The sequence below is a fragment of the Helicoverpa armigera genome, chromosome 5, assembly GCF_030705265.1.
Source record: "Helicoverpa armigera isolate CAAS_96S chromosome 5, ASM3070526v1, whole genome shotgun sequence".
Taxonomy (NCBI): Eukaryota; Metazoa; Arthropoda; class Insecta; order Lepidoptera; family Noctuidae; genus Helicoverpa; species Helicoverpa armigera.
Window position 1 is genome coordinate 1,779,594 of NC_087124.1, and position 15,477 is coordinate 1,795,070.

The 15,477-nt window shown below is 34.6% G+C and overlaps 1 protein-coding gene across 2 annotated transcripts in view; it reads left to right on the forward strand.

Moving 5' to 3' along the window:
* Positions 1-4,397: 4,397 nt before the first annotated feature.
* Positions 4,398-15,477, forward strand: part of LOC110381031 (neuroligin-4, Y-linked) — an 83,864-nt gene continuing 72,784 nt past the window's right edge. For both annotated transcript variants that reach the window (XM_049842153.2, XM_021341210.3), the window contains exon 1: positions 4,398-4,624. The gene's annotated coding sequence lies outside the window, so the exon portion shown is untranslated. The remainder of the gene's footprint in view (positions 4,625-15,477) is intronic.

A 15,477-nucleotide genomic window follows, 5' to 3' on the forward strand; every position in this document is an offset into this window, starting at 1 on the left:
ATAGCCTATGTTACTCAGGAAAGGTGTAGCTTTCCAACAGTAAAAGATTTTTTTCAAATCGGTTCAGTAGTTTCGTATCCTTTAGGGTACAAACAAACAAACAAGAAAATATTTCCTCTTCACTAAATTATAGTATGTTAACTAGTTCTCACTTACGGGAACAAATTACTTCGGGCACCTGGATAAAAAGGCCTGTATAACTTATAGGCAAAAGAAATAATACAAACTGAAACAATGACAATCACGGACAATACTCCTCAAGAAAGTCTAATTACTAGTCCCGGGTATCACCCGAGCGGAATAATAAGCAACCTTTACAGAAAATAAAACCAGATTTACGATATTTGTTCGGAATATTAAAGGTAATTGTAAGGTATTCTTATTGAATTTAAATTTCCCTTTGATAATGTAAACAAAGATTTAAGTCTGTAGGGTTTTATTAATCAAGGGCTTTATTTGAAAGATTTAATCTGTGTAAAGTTGGGATTGTTCTGAAGTTAACCTAATTTTGAAAAATAGAGGTCAATGATGTTCATTTACTATAATCATGATTAAAACACTCTTAGTAGAATGTTGTTTCATCTCTGTTGCTAATTGTCCATAGATACTTTGCTGAATGCCAGTCTCGCATCACTACTAGTACAATATAAAAGTTAAGAGATGATCTTTACACCCAGAATCCCACAAGACCTTCTTCATAAAACAAAAATTCCTTACCTCAAAATTCCTAATTCTAAACAAGTACTAAAGGAAGCATAATAACTCAGTGTTCCTTACTTAACATCAATGCGCCTTCTTTATACCTGTTTTTCGCCAAGAAAATTAGTATTCCGCGCCGTTGCCTCCAAAATTAAATCATTCTCGGTTTTATTTACCAAATATTATATTATCTTGGCGTTGAATTTTCAATGATAAGAGCTATTTTGGTTGCGTCGTAAAGTAACTGGAGATAAGATGATGCCTCGTTTGCAGTTTTGTTGTGAACAAAGGAACGTGGAGTGCTTTGGCTTGTTCACTGATTTATAGCTGCTAAGACTATAATATTATAACTCATTTTAAGCTTGAATACAATTTACATTTTGATTTTGATCTTATTTTCATTGAATATCTGAAATGGTCTTGCTAAGATATCGGGTTGCTCAGACAATTAGGTTAAGGAGCTCTCATAGGTAGACACTTCATGTATGATACTGGTATTCAACTGCATCTACTTAGACTGTAATTAAACTCCAAGATATTTGGGAAAATGCTAGACAGAGATCTGGACTGCTTTGTACAAACGATTGATTACTTTTATTCTACCATTAAATTAATTTTCCATTGCATCAAACAGACAGCAACAAAAATGACACCATTAAAACAATATTAAGGGAATTGCCAAAACAAACCCCATTGACATTTCCCTGAAATTTCTCTAAGCACCTTAAATCAATCATCCCCAACCTGCTCATTATTATATCATTTAAATGAGGTAAATAAGAAATACTGCTACCATTCAAATATTTGATGGGGGTGAAAATATGATCAATCAATGTTTCTTGTTCGCAAGTCAAGGTAAAAATAAGGAAATCTTAATAAATAAGACCAATTTTTATGTTTAACAAGTTAACGTTATCGATGTCAAGGTTTGAAGATCATTATTAATTTGGCCGTCTTTATACTTTGCTATTATACGGCTTACTTATAAAAATAGATATCCGAAAAGTGTGTCTTGTGTTATGAGTTTGCTCCTTGTTAGAGCCCACGCACACTGTAGAAAAAATATTTCGTTATTTGATGAACTAAAAAATTAAATATGGTTTTGTATATTTTGACTAGTGAAATCACTGTGCTGATACTGACGAAATCTTGTCTGGTGAAACCACGAATCGATTCAATTTGGGAATCAAACAGAGAAAGAAAGGAAAACCATTTATTTACATAAAAATGCCCACATAAGATAACATCAACGGAAAAAGTTATAAAATAATACAAACAAGAAAGAAAATCCCAGACAAAAAGTCAGCTGATCTGATCATTTTTATAGAGCAAAAACTACTGGTGTCAGACTTTTTTCAAATCCACCTGACGGCCTCTGACGCAGAATTAATATACGCTTGCCACTAGGTAACAGGTAAACGAGCTTTATGTTCCCTCTTAGGTACTAACTTCCAGACTCCGTATAGCTTTATGAAAAGCCCACAAAGCGATTTTACTCCGACCTAGTAATCGAACCCGAGACCTTGGGTACGACAGTCACCCTTACAATAACTAGTCGCTAGACGAAGAGCAGCTACACCTACTGATCAAATATGAATACTAGAAAATAATACATCGTACAATACCTAAGCAATGATCAGGTAGCATCAAAATTATTACAAGTTTGGATACAAAAATATACAACAATAAATTGTAATTTAATTTGCAAAATACTGAGAAACTTGTTTTCAGTTTTTTGATCTCGTCTAGGAATACAATTTACCTGAAAACATTCCACGTGTAATATAATAACAACAAATCAGAAAGGGCCGAATATGATAGATTACTGATACATAGAATCCATGGGCTGGCATGGAAATTGGAAGAATCCATGGGCTTTAATTATATTGGCAACAACGAGTCATTATAGAAATACAGTGATGTGATTGTTTTGAGGAATACAATAAAGAATCGACACTTATTTGGGAATGAAAGTCATGAAAAGATGGGCACCCATCGATAGACTGACCGCATCAAGCCTTCCTAAACTGTATGATCGATTGACCCTAGATACCCAAATTAGGGCTAATAATAATTGATAAACACCTAATATCACTAGTTTACAATCTCCACATCAATAAAATAAACAACAAAGAATTAACTTTACACAAGAAGCGTCTGAACCAATTTTGTTTTCAATTAGTATAAAAGGGACTTTGGACATTTCAATGTTGGCAACATTATTTCGATCAAAGATACAGTACTTACCATGGTCCATTTACCTTTACAGAGTTTAAGGAACGCTTTGAAGATTCCCGGTATTTGGATAACAATGGGAATTTCACGGTGACAAAATGTAATATTGGATAATTGCCTAGGATTCAAGACAAGTCAGGATTAGAAGCTTTTTCATTGGATCCTAGAGTGCGCTTAGAGTTTTTATCACTAACAAATGGAAACAGACGCAGAGCGTTATTTCGTGGTTGTCTCTAAAATAAAATTGATAGCTAATTGCGTATAGAGCGAGAGTTCGCACGTTTGGTCTAAACGCATCCTTATAACGGAGTGAGGTCCCTAGTTATGGGATGCCACGAAATATTTTAAGGAAGCAACTGTGTGTTAACAGTAGCAATTGTGCAATGGCTGAGGTACTGGCACCTGGAAATTGATAGTAGTCAAAAGAATGCCGATCAAAAATTGAAAAAAAAAACATATTTTATATTAGAATTGTACGAAACCCTTCGTACGCAAACCCGACTCGCACTTGGCCGGTTTTTTAAGCTGCAATAATTATTAAAACATAGGAAACTTACAGCTCCAAATCTGGAAGTACGACAGGAAATGTTGGCAGACAATAATGATGCCATGTGAGAAAATTACAACCGTACCAATAGTAAAAAAATGTGTTACAAAACTGCCAAAGAATAAATAAACAGTCGAAGAATGTATCATCGAAACTGTTACAGTTTAGTGTTTGAAATAATTAATTTTCAGGGGTGTGTGACGAACCTCCGTGAGGCAATGTCTGTTCTGCGCATGCGTAGAGCCGTTGATACCAGCCGGATTGAGTAGGGTGGGCAAATTGAGAGGCGTTTGTGGGACTGTTTGGTTGGGACTGTGCAAATGTGTTGGGATACTCAGAAACGAGAATGTAGATAAAATGTCTTATATTTTTATTTGAGTTTAATAAAAAATATGTGTATGTTTTATGTATAAGTTTGTATTTCTGACGTAGGCTGTGCACCATCACAGAGCTTCAGAAGTAGCTTTACTCAAGTAGGTTAAAATACATTGATACATTCGTATTGAAGTTTATATACTGAAACATTTCACCGAGTAATGCTTAATGTTAAACTGACAATGAAAATTATGACGTTCCAATCTATCAGATCTTTCCTAATTCACAACACAGTAATATCAATCACATCAAAAAATAAAAATATTAAAATATCGGAACTAACCCAAAACTATATACGGAACTACAGCACACGATTCCTACTCTAATCCCCGAACCTCAAACTCCTATGACATAACTTGACACATCTCACAAAATCTCAAAACATATCCACCCTAGTTGCAGCCTCCAGTACCGAGGAGCTTTCATATTGACCTATACGTATTACGAGTACTCTCCGTACACTTTCAGGCTGTGGGACAGAGAAAGAGGACTATCCAAACCGTCGAACGTACGAGTAAGAAGGAGATGGGTGTAGTCGAGCACGGCCCGGCCCGTTCAGTGTACACCGAACGTTTGAGACCCTCGGTTCGGCGCAATTTCTCCCAAAAAGCACGTGCGTGAGGGAAAAAATTGCCAAAATATAGACATAGTGATCGTTGTGACGGACAAACAGTCCAGTGCAGTGTTACAGTTGATTTAGTGTGTTTAAACTAGTGTTTTGTGAACAGTGTTCCAGTGATTTGTTCGTTCCCGCGGGGCTTACTATATGTGAGTAATTTCCAGGATTTTTCGTAAAGATTTTTGCTGTGACATCGATGTATGTCGTTAAATGTTTGATTTAGAATCTGTATCTGAAGAGAATTTTCTCATCTTAAATTTTTGACGTATTTGTAGCTGTGTTGACGGATTCGGTTGAAAACGTCAAAAATAAGAGAGTATTTATAAAAAGAGAGCACAAATTGAGAGAAATGGTGATAAAGCATGTGTGTTTTACATTATTTATTGCTAGTGATTAAATACTAGCGTACTTTAATCAAAAATTCAAATAAATAAATAAATATTTATATGAAACTGCAAAATTAATATGATTGCCATTAATAGAACTTAATAATTTCCATAAATATTTTAGAGTATTTAATGAGGATTTGTTAATTAAATAGGATATAATAAAGTTATCATGATGTTCAGGTACATACATAATAATCACACATGAATTCGTTCTTATTTATATTAGTTTCAAATAAAACCTTCTTTTTGCTTTAAACACAAATAGTGAATATTTTAATAGTACCGACATTTTTGCGAAAACTGCTAAAATTTTTCAATTTTTTTTTCCAAAATATTAAATGTACTTCAGATTAAAAATAAATACATAGCCGAGATTATTACCACAGCGTAGGCAAAAATACTATAATCTACAAAAACTAATATATTAGGACCTCCGAGCGTATCTTTTGCATTCATACTATGAAGGTGTACATACTTTGTAGTCAGCAGAAGTGGTTTTCTTCTATGAAGATGCCTAAACTTTAACTGAGTTTTGCCCATCCTTACCAAGGAGCACTACAACTTACCTATTCAGTTTTTGAAGACCTTTTAACATAATGCTCATCGGGTATTGTTGGTTGCACAATATAAATAAAATAAATGGTATGAAGAACATCTGTTACAGCCATTGTATCGTCCAACTGCTGGGCATAGGCCTCCTCTCACGCGGAGAAGGATTGAGCGCTAGTCACCGCGCTTGCTCAATGCGGGTTGGTGATTTCAGACTTTATAGTTCAGGTTTCCTCAAGATGTTTTCCTTCACCTTTATATCAGCCATTGGTGTCTAAGATACACTTAAAAAGTACATACAAACTTAGAAAAGTAGCATTGGTATTTGCCGGACCTGGAATCGATCCCACGCAGAAGAACATCATGATGAGAATAATTGTGACTTTGAGGTTGAGATCTGAGGAAATCTAAGACTCACTACAAAATTTAGTCAGCTGATAGTTTGATCAGGTTTTTAGGTTTGGGAATGAACGGGAGTGCGCACATCATGAACGATCAGATATTTGTTCTATAGTTTATTCTACCCTCTGCGAGGGCTCTAAAATCATCTCAATTGCTGCGTGCCGTGTTAATTATAAAAATTAATTGGATGAATGATGAATTCATTAAATGGAGTCCGCCATGCTATGATGGCCGCTACTCATCATTCCTTATCACGTTTTTTGGGGTCGGCTTAACATGCCGTCTTCTTTCAAACCCACCTATTTGACACTAGCTCCAAAGTAACGTTCTTAGCAGCTTTATGCCGTGTTTTACACAATATATCTATCGTTTCTTTGGTCATCTTCTTCGCATACATCCACATTCAAGCTCAACACCTTTTATACGGGATGGTGAGATTTCACAAATAAATTCTACGACTACAACAAACGTATGTATTTCGATAGAATTTAAATATGAAACAGCAAAAAAGCAAAGCTTATAGCAGTTAATGGGGTAATTTAATCGATTTTAATTGAAAGAAATACTTAATTACACTAAGCTAGCTCGAGTTTTCCTAGCAATGGCTCTGGTATGGCGTATTAACAACATTTTTTATTGAATTCTGGATCTAGTTTTTGCGTTTGTTTCAATACTAATGAATCATATGTCCTAAAAAGTCTTTGATAATGCAGATACAGATAAAGTATTTATGTAACAATGTGACGAAATCTACTAGAGTTGTTATCATTATTGATGCCGCTATTGCTTTGACCTCAAGGTTTCAAAACTGCGGGTACCAGGAGGTCACAGTTAAGTACACTAATCATTCGATCAAATTAAAGTTAGGCTGCATTTGGTGTACTCGATTCATGGCCCATTAGTGTGAGATGGAATGTGCATATGTGCACGAAACAGCAGTCTTCTAAATTTTCAACTATCAGTTCGGTTAATCAGGTATGTTATTAAAACTCTTGTCATCTTTGTGTATCAGATATTTTAGGTGTGGGCATCAGCCGGACAATTGTAATAACTTCAACATTTCCAATTAAAATGAATTCATCAAATAATGCGGACGATGGCATGGATCAGCAATTATCTTCAGTTATAAGTACACTTTACAATATCTACCCGTCTACATCGACTTTATGATTCCTCGCTGCAATACGAAAGCTAAGATCCAGATAGCCTTTAACACCATCTTAAGAAACAAATCTAATTTAAGATTTCTCAGCAAGACTTTCAGTTTTATTTTCCCTTGAGCCTTTTGCAGTATTGTACCGTTTACAGCCGATCCGTGACCAGAAAAGTTAGAAAAATAAAAGCTGAACTATAAAGGGGAAATAAAAGTTAATGTTAGTTTTTGTAAGCCAATCGCTGAGGTGTGTTGGAACGCGATGTTGTGGTGACACGCATGCCATTTCTATCGATATACTGGGGTATCGATATAATTGTGTGGACTTATTTTTGCCTTTTTGATTTGGCACGTGAGGTAACGATAGGTACGATATTCATGCAAAACGGTCTGTCAGTTCTTCGGTCTTCTAAAAACTTCTAAATGATGGTCTTGTTCTACCCATGGAACATGACAGTACACAATTACACACGGCTTGAGGGTGTGGCTGTTACCAAAATGTAACATCGTCAACGTACATATTATTTTTATACTTAACTGTAATAATGGTTCGTGGTTATATTTAGCCTACACATACATTCGTGTTAACAATATCACCCACCATCACCAGTATATTGTCGTTATTTTCCACCAATCCGCTTCAAATAATCCCCAACTTGTTTCTTATGACACCAAAGGATAAACCGGGATATCTTCAGCTAAGCTTGGGTCTACACGGCCAAAATTTATTGTTAGAAACAAGCGATTAAGGAAAATTTGTGCGTAATACGTTATACCTCGAAAACCTGCCATGCGTTCACGGCTATTAAGACTTCTCCAAATTTCCCTTGAGATATCTTAAGCTGCGTTATATATATAACTGAATCATTATCAGCTAGGCTTTGGGTCTTGTGGCCGACTAAGCCGATTGATCTATGTATAAGGTTTCCATTTTCTTCTATCTTATTGTCATGTAGTACAAATTATATATGTAGCTGTCTTGATCAAAAGATTAGCCAGTCAATAGGATAGCTATTCACATGTATAATGTGTTTCTGAATAGTGATGACTCTCTTTGAATACAAGTTTGAAAGTAGTCGATAAGCTTGCTAAAAGGATAGTTAAGTCCGTAATACGTTGGAAACTTACGTTCCGATCAGTCTGCTCAAAAATTGCTCTCCTCAAATTATGCAACATTCTCTTGCTTGAAAATTAAGACCAGGATCAAAAGGTAGGTAGGCAACAGCTACTTTTGCAAACACAAGAACTACTTACCACTAATTAACATCCAAATACACTGTCCAAACCAACTTCAAGAACATTTAGGAGTTCAAAGCACTCCCATTCAATCGAGATGTCGTATGTTTGCCGATGATGTCTCCCATAGGAAATTGAAACGTGCGTTCCCGATTTTCAATTGGGCGTAATCAAATGAACGTATGTCTTCTTGGATAATGGAATTCCTTACTTTAGGGATGACATGATAAATGTCTTGGATTTGCGAAGTAAGGGTCTGGCTTTGTGTTATGTGCTAAATTATGTCCTTTTGTCTTATTGGTTTGGGTGTTTTAGTGGTATTGATTATTACGGTCTCTGAGAAATATAGTGAGCATACAAGTTAGGAAAGAAAATGTTGACTTGCCCTAGAAATGTGTACAGGAATACCTACTTGATTGTTTTGTCGTTGAGAAATACAGTAACTGGTGATTTTGTAGGCACTATTTTATGTAGATGTAACACAAAATGTATTCCCTGTTTGAACCAAAAGTCATCTGAATTTTACGACACCCAACCGGGCACGTGTCATTACAGAAAATATTTTAATTTCTCTCTAAAAACGAGAACTCAAAGTGGCGCTGTAAAGAATAAATTAACGCAGGCCCAGAAGCAATCAAAAACCTATATAAAGCGCTCATAAAAACTTAGAGAAATGGGCCCAAGAAGGAACCTCTAAATAAGGAGGCCTATTAAAAGGAGGATTTTATGTAAACGCAAAAATTTGAATTTGGAAACGTGTTGAATTATAAACTTTTTCATGTCAATCAGAGATGATAATTTGTGTTTAAAAATATCTTTATGATTCCGAATTCAAAATTGAGAATCATAGTTTAAACATAGTCGATGCCTATCTTTGCCATACACATCTATTAACGTATGATTTTTGCTGTTCTTTTTTCTATAAAGTAAATAAAAAGTCTTAAAGAACATTTAATTTTATTTTGTGGCAGGCAAGTTCAATTCCAGCGCGAACATGGTGGTTTTACAAAAATACTTAAAATTCCTCGAAAGTGAGTTTAAATTTTCAACTTCAGTCGAATGGATTATCCAAATTGGCATAATGGATATTTCGGGCTCATGAAAATTGAGATAGTTTTTTAAAACTGATTTTTTACTTATTTTCAGAAGGTTATAAACTACTTTTTGGTCGTTTATTGTTTGTTGAAAGGTTACTTAATTTTATGATGGAGAGGAATATTGACGCCTATTATTTTCTTTAATGTGAATACTTAAAGAATATTAAGTAAAATCCAATATTCTATTCTATCGAACAAGATCATTTAGTTTTATTAGGATAAGACGAATTTTCTAGACTGTCTCGGCTTCAAGTAATAATATGAGATTAATAAAATAATTCTTTGGCGCTAGACGTCAATACAAATATACTTTATTATAGATGTATAAGCTCTTTCAAGGTCGACTAAGAGTTTAGTAGCCATGGATATGTGAATTTATTCGTTGCTTTCTTTGGAATAAAAATATTTGTTAGAAATGTAAATTTCGAATTGTTAACATTTTAAGTTACATCGTTACCATCTAAATATGTAAATATTATGTAGTAACATTTTTACTTGTACAACACAAGTTGTTTTGTACCTATCGACTTTTAAATCAAAATCGAAAGGTATATCCAAATCGTTCTTTAATATTGTGACAACCTATACCTAGGTACATATGGTACATACATATCAATTTCAAGTTATCCCACACACAATCATGTTGATCTTATGTACTATTTTCAAATACACACTCGTACACATACCTACTAAAACCGCAAATTAATTTGTCCAACCAAAACCGTTCGAACATGTAAGTCTACCATGTAACCCGTTTGCTGCTACCGTCATTTCGTAACACTAGAAGTCTCTAATTGGGTCGAATAGACCTTTTGTACAACCTTAACCTCCGAAATAATGCGCACATTGAAATCTGAAATTATTTTAAATGTTTTTGATATCGAGACCTTGATTTTTATTGATAATTGTTTTCGTGAATTGTTATTTCATTATTTTTGTTTGGTGTTTATTTTTTATTTGAAGGGTCTCTTATGAAATTACTTCGAAATTGTTATGTTACTATGCGATCTTTGGAAATATTTGTATAAGCTTTTTAAATACGATATATCATGCATCCGTCATAATTAGAGAGAGAGAAAATGTTATAATATAAAACTATTTTGGACTGAGCACACATTATTTTTACAGAAAATACTGCCTAAATGAATATTACTAAAAGTGATTTAAGACCTTCTGAAAATTAAATAAGGTATAGTTCTAAATTCCAACTGTCGCAATAATTTACTTTGCATTGAAAATCGTTTCTCATTTACCAAATATAATAATTAATAAAATTATTCAAATAACAGGTTGAACTTTCAAAACTTTGTAGAAAACGAACATTTTATAGGTACCTGAATAAATAAGTTCTTAGAAATGTACTGGTTTGTCGATATTTAGTTACTATTTCAATGGAAAGCGGTGAATAAATGAAATTGTTCAAACGCAAAATTAGGATAACATTCGAGAAAATAATTTGAATTTATAATTGTTACCTATGGTCATTGTTATTTTTGGTTGAATATTTGTACGCTGGTGTGTGGGGTTAGATAATCATTTATCACTAAAACTGCCTTTACATGTACTTTGTTATCGAAATAGATAAGTTTTTTTAATCGGAGTCATCATCATCAGGTTAATTATTTGCCGTTTACTGCTGCATCCGGTCAGACTGTAAGCAAACCCCAACATAGTTGAGAAAAGGCTAGGCAGATGATGATGATGGTGTAAGCCTTGCCCAACGAACGCCAACCATCCCGGTCTTGGGCAGTTCGCATCCATCCACTATAACAACTAAATATTTAAAAAGTGGAAAAAAATAATATTGCTATAAGTACTTCTAAAGTACGATCCACAAAAACACGTCTCAAGTCCAATCAGAAATAACTTCGTAACCCCTTCAAGTCGACTCAAACAAATTGCGCAAACGATAAGAGATTGATCCACAGTACTCCTTCATTCTCGAATCAGTATGCAAAGTTGCGCGAGATATCTGCAGTCTCTTAATACCTTGCTTTAAAGTAGACACTTCGAAGAGAATTAACAAGAATTTTGAATTTTGCGCGAGTTTTGGAAGCCTAATTCGGAACAAAATTGGTGTTGTAGCATGAATTTGGAATAAAACCTGCCTTTGTTCTGCTAGGTTCAAAGATAACTTATGTAGATTCGAGTCTTATATGTTTAGTTGGATACTAATCTATGTGTGTGCGAAATGTCAGCTTATTTTGTTCAGCCGTTAAAGCGTGATTGAGGAACAAACATACAAAATGTCCTGTACCACAAATAGTAGGATTAGAAATATATTAAATGGTAGATATACCTACTATGGTATATCCCATTGTATTTTGTATAGTCATAACTTAACTTTCCAGAAGATTTTATATGCTTGTACATATTCGGATCTAAATTATTATCTTGTATAAATTTGGATCTAACTGGTTCCTCTCATTCATCGATTCTCGATTCGCTGCGTAGGTGCGTTCACAGCTCAAATGTCATTTGCATAAAACAATCAAACGCAGAACTATCTATAGACTAAGCTAATATTTGTTCACTGGCGACAAATCAAATCATTTTCAATTTGGACTGTGTCATCGAGTGCAATAGTCAATTTTCCGGCCACCATGGGTGATAAACGATCATTTTTTAAAGTGGGTAGTTTAAAATGGAAGAGGCGATCGCTTCCGTCAAGCCCTTTATAATATTATTAAAATGACTTCGGTAGTTCATCTAGCCACTCTTTTCCTATGTCGGGTTTGGCAAAAATGTTCAAATGACAGATCGAATAAACCTGAAACCAACTGTTTGTAGGAACCGGGCAAAGGTTCTCTCACTTGAACGCTATTGATCACTGTGATAAAACAATTCAGGAACAAAAAAAATAGTTAAATAACGTTATTACAAACAGTTTTCAAAAGATAGAAAAATCCACTAAAACTCATGTTAAAATTGTTTTGTAACACCGACGTTAGTATGAAAACGGTACATTTCCACATTTTTTTAAACAAACTATCAAAGTTTTTATTCCAATTTCCCTAAGCACACTTCTATATTGGAATTCACACTTTTCAAAACCATTTGGGACAGTAAACATGCGAATATCATCCGATATTTTTTTCAACCAATTTTTATTATAATGGATGTTACGTGGATGCAAAATTTTGTTCAATAACTCGCAGTTATTGTTTTTAAAACTGTCACAAAATATGTGCGTGTAGTCCTACGTGCTCTGAATATTGTATAACGTTATTTGTTTAAAAATCGTTATTGAAAATGACGTGGGCTTTCAAAAATGGCGTAGTTCAACGTTGATGAATCATACCAGTATCATCATTTCTTTATAAAATTCCTAATTTTAATTACGGGCTTGTCTTATTCTTCAACACTTCTCTGCTTGACTTCAACTCAAAAATTATATTCTTTCCAGTTATGTGGTCTTCCTCGCTTTGAATATTTACTTTTTACCCATCCTTATTAATATTCTGGACCTTCCTCAAGATATGATCCTCATTCTTTGCCATCACATGTACGTACTCAATAAAAATTGAGAACCGCCCTATTCCATTTCTGCCTTGTACCATTCGTTTTACAATCTTAAAGAGTATTTGCCTCTATAAAGGCACTTTCTTCAGATAGTTCATCAATGAAGATTCTAATTGACTAGTCGTCTTTTTTACAACCGTCCTTAAGACAGCTTGCTTCACTGTTATTGTTTATTTTAATTAGATGTTCTTTTTTATTATTCTTTTGTTTTTCGCTCTGAAGAACTTTTGTTGTAGTAGTTTTGTTTTTGTTAAGATCGCAACTCTTTGCTACAGTTCTTTTGAAGATCCCCGAAGCTATATAAAGCTTAGTGAAGTGGCCCAACTTCGTGAAATTTTTTCTTTGACTGTTCTGAGTTTTTAGGGAACAATTTCTCTTTCATGTTTGGAAAAGGTCAAATATAGGTCAGATATTTGTGTGCTATCGAATGATTCATGGTTTGATACATTTGGTATCGATGTTCATTCTAGAAGTATTAATCACTTCACTATTATTATACAATTATAGGTACATCAAAGTCTTCTGGCTCGTCAATTTTGGATAAACTCAAAAAATACTATTTCCACTCTATAAACAACTTTAAACAACTTTGAATCATCATTTTCACTCAACAAACAAATTTACCTTAATAACATCCTTAAACACTTCAAATTGATTTAACTGGATATAATAACAACAATTATCCAATCTAAGACTATCATTAAACACTAAGGTTTTGTACGAGAAATTATAGCACATAACCCTTGCCGTGTAAGGTAGGGTATAACTAGTTAGTGACACGCACATAATTAAAGTCACGCACGCGGTCCTTTGGACCGACCGAGCGCTGCAGGGTTGAAAACACGGAGTGAGGAAAGATGAGCAGAGTTGCCATAAGGCAGGTAGGTCAGGCGCCCTCTTCTTAGGTCAAATATGTACGGAGGGTGAGATCAAAATGAACAGTTACGAATAAACTGACGAGGTGTTCGGATTCTTTGAACCTGATTTTTGGTTTTACAAGAAATGGTCGGGCCCAAAGAAGGCGAAAACAGGAACGTTCCTAGTCCTCCGTACACCTGCATTTTGGCGCGCTACGTTCTTAGGAGATTTTCCGTTATGGCACCTCCGCTAGTCATTTTGTTCTGCATGGTTGAAACTTACAAGGCTTTATGTGCATCCCTCACGCTTATAACCATAGTGTTTAATATATTAGTATATCTGTGTCTGTGTGCGTGAGTGTAAAGGCTTTCTTTGTGGCGTTGTTGAAAAATATTATAATCTCTTTTGTATGTGCAGCCGTGTTAACCGGTCTTTAGGTATGTTTTTGTATTTTAATTATGGCTGTGTCTAAATACCTTTGTATTAATACACATACTAAGCCTACGCAAAGTCCAGGCAGCGTAAACATTCATCTTTGTAGGCAGCTGTTATGTGTCGGTTAAAGACACCACATAACCTTAACTTATGTTAATACACACACATACAAAACAATATTGAAAACTAGAAATAACTCCAATCATAACATCGTAAATTACCTATGTTGGCTGTCGATAATTATAGGTAAATATCCATTCATATTTAAAAACAATGTGGGCGTTTGTGTTGACTTTAATATTCCAATTCTGTGGGTGTTTCTACTGATTTAAAAACTTTCACACGAGGTTTCACTCGTAGCTCAGGGGAAATTGCTCCCATCACCAAAAAACACAAATGGACCAAAATTTGAAAAAATGGAATTAGTACCCAACGGACAAGAAATCTACGTCTGTCTCTAATACACTATCTCTGTGCAAAATATTACGTCGATGATTTCAGCCGATTTTGCGTGAAAGTGTAACAAAAAAACATACTTTAATATCTATGTTTATCTAAGTAGATTTCTCCTGCGGTCCCACTCGCGTCCGGAGATAACGGTAGCCAAATGGTTGCAAAAGCTATCATATGTCCTTCTCCGTCTTTCGTCTAAACTACCTCGCCTCTAATTTTCAGATTCAACTTTTCACCTATTCTTGAGTTATAGTAACTAACATGACTTTCTTTTTATAAACAGGTACCTAGGCAAAGTAATTCATAACCGATTACCTTCATACATGTTGCATAACGAAAAATTTTAAACGTGCCCCTAAAACAATATGTCTGCCAAATACAATATGGTGGAATTTCACCGAAATTTATTCCGCTGTAAAACCTGACATCGTGGAATATGTCATGCAAAGAAACTTTGTGGGTACACGTACTTTAAGATGGGAATTAGGTCAGATGTTACTTGTTTCTGTGGAATAATAATCAGTTCGTATTTTAGGTGGTCTTGTTGAATTGTGGTATTTATCTATCTATACCTATGTCTACTCTTTTCCTGAGAATGTATGCTGCTGGTATGTCTTATATTGATGAATGTCTGTCAGGCCTTCTGACTCTTGACTACACGTAACAGTAAATAATGTATTTCTTTCTTTCATGAATTGAACCTGTTTAGCCCCTCTCCAAACTTTATCATCTTTCTTGAAACCTTTGGCAAGTGTAGCAAATATTTTAAAAGATCTCACTTCTGCCCACAGTTCCACCCGCATCCTTAGGGAACGACTTCCAGCACCCAAATAAAATGAAAGATGACCTATATCACTGGCAATTTTCTATCCACATCAGTTATTAAAGCAATAATTGAGAAACAAACA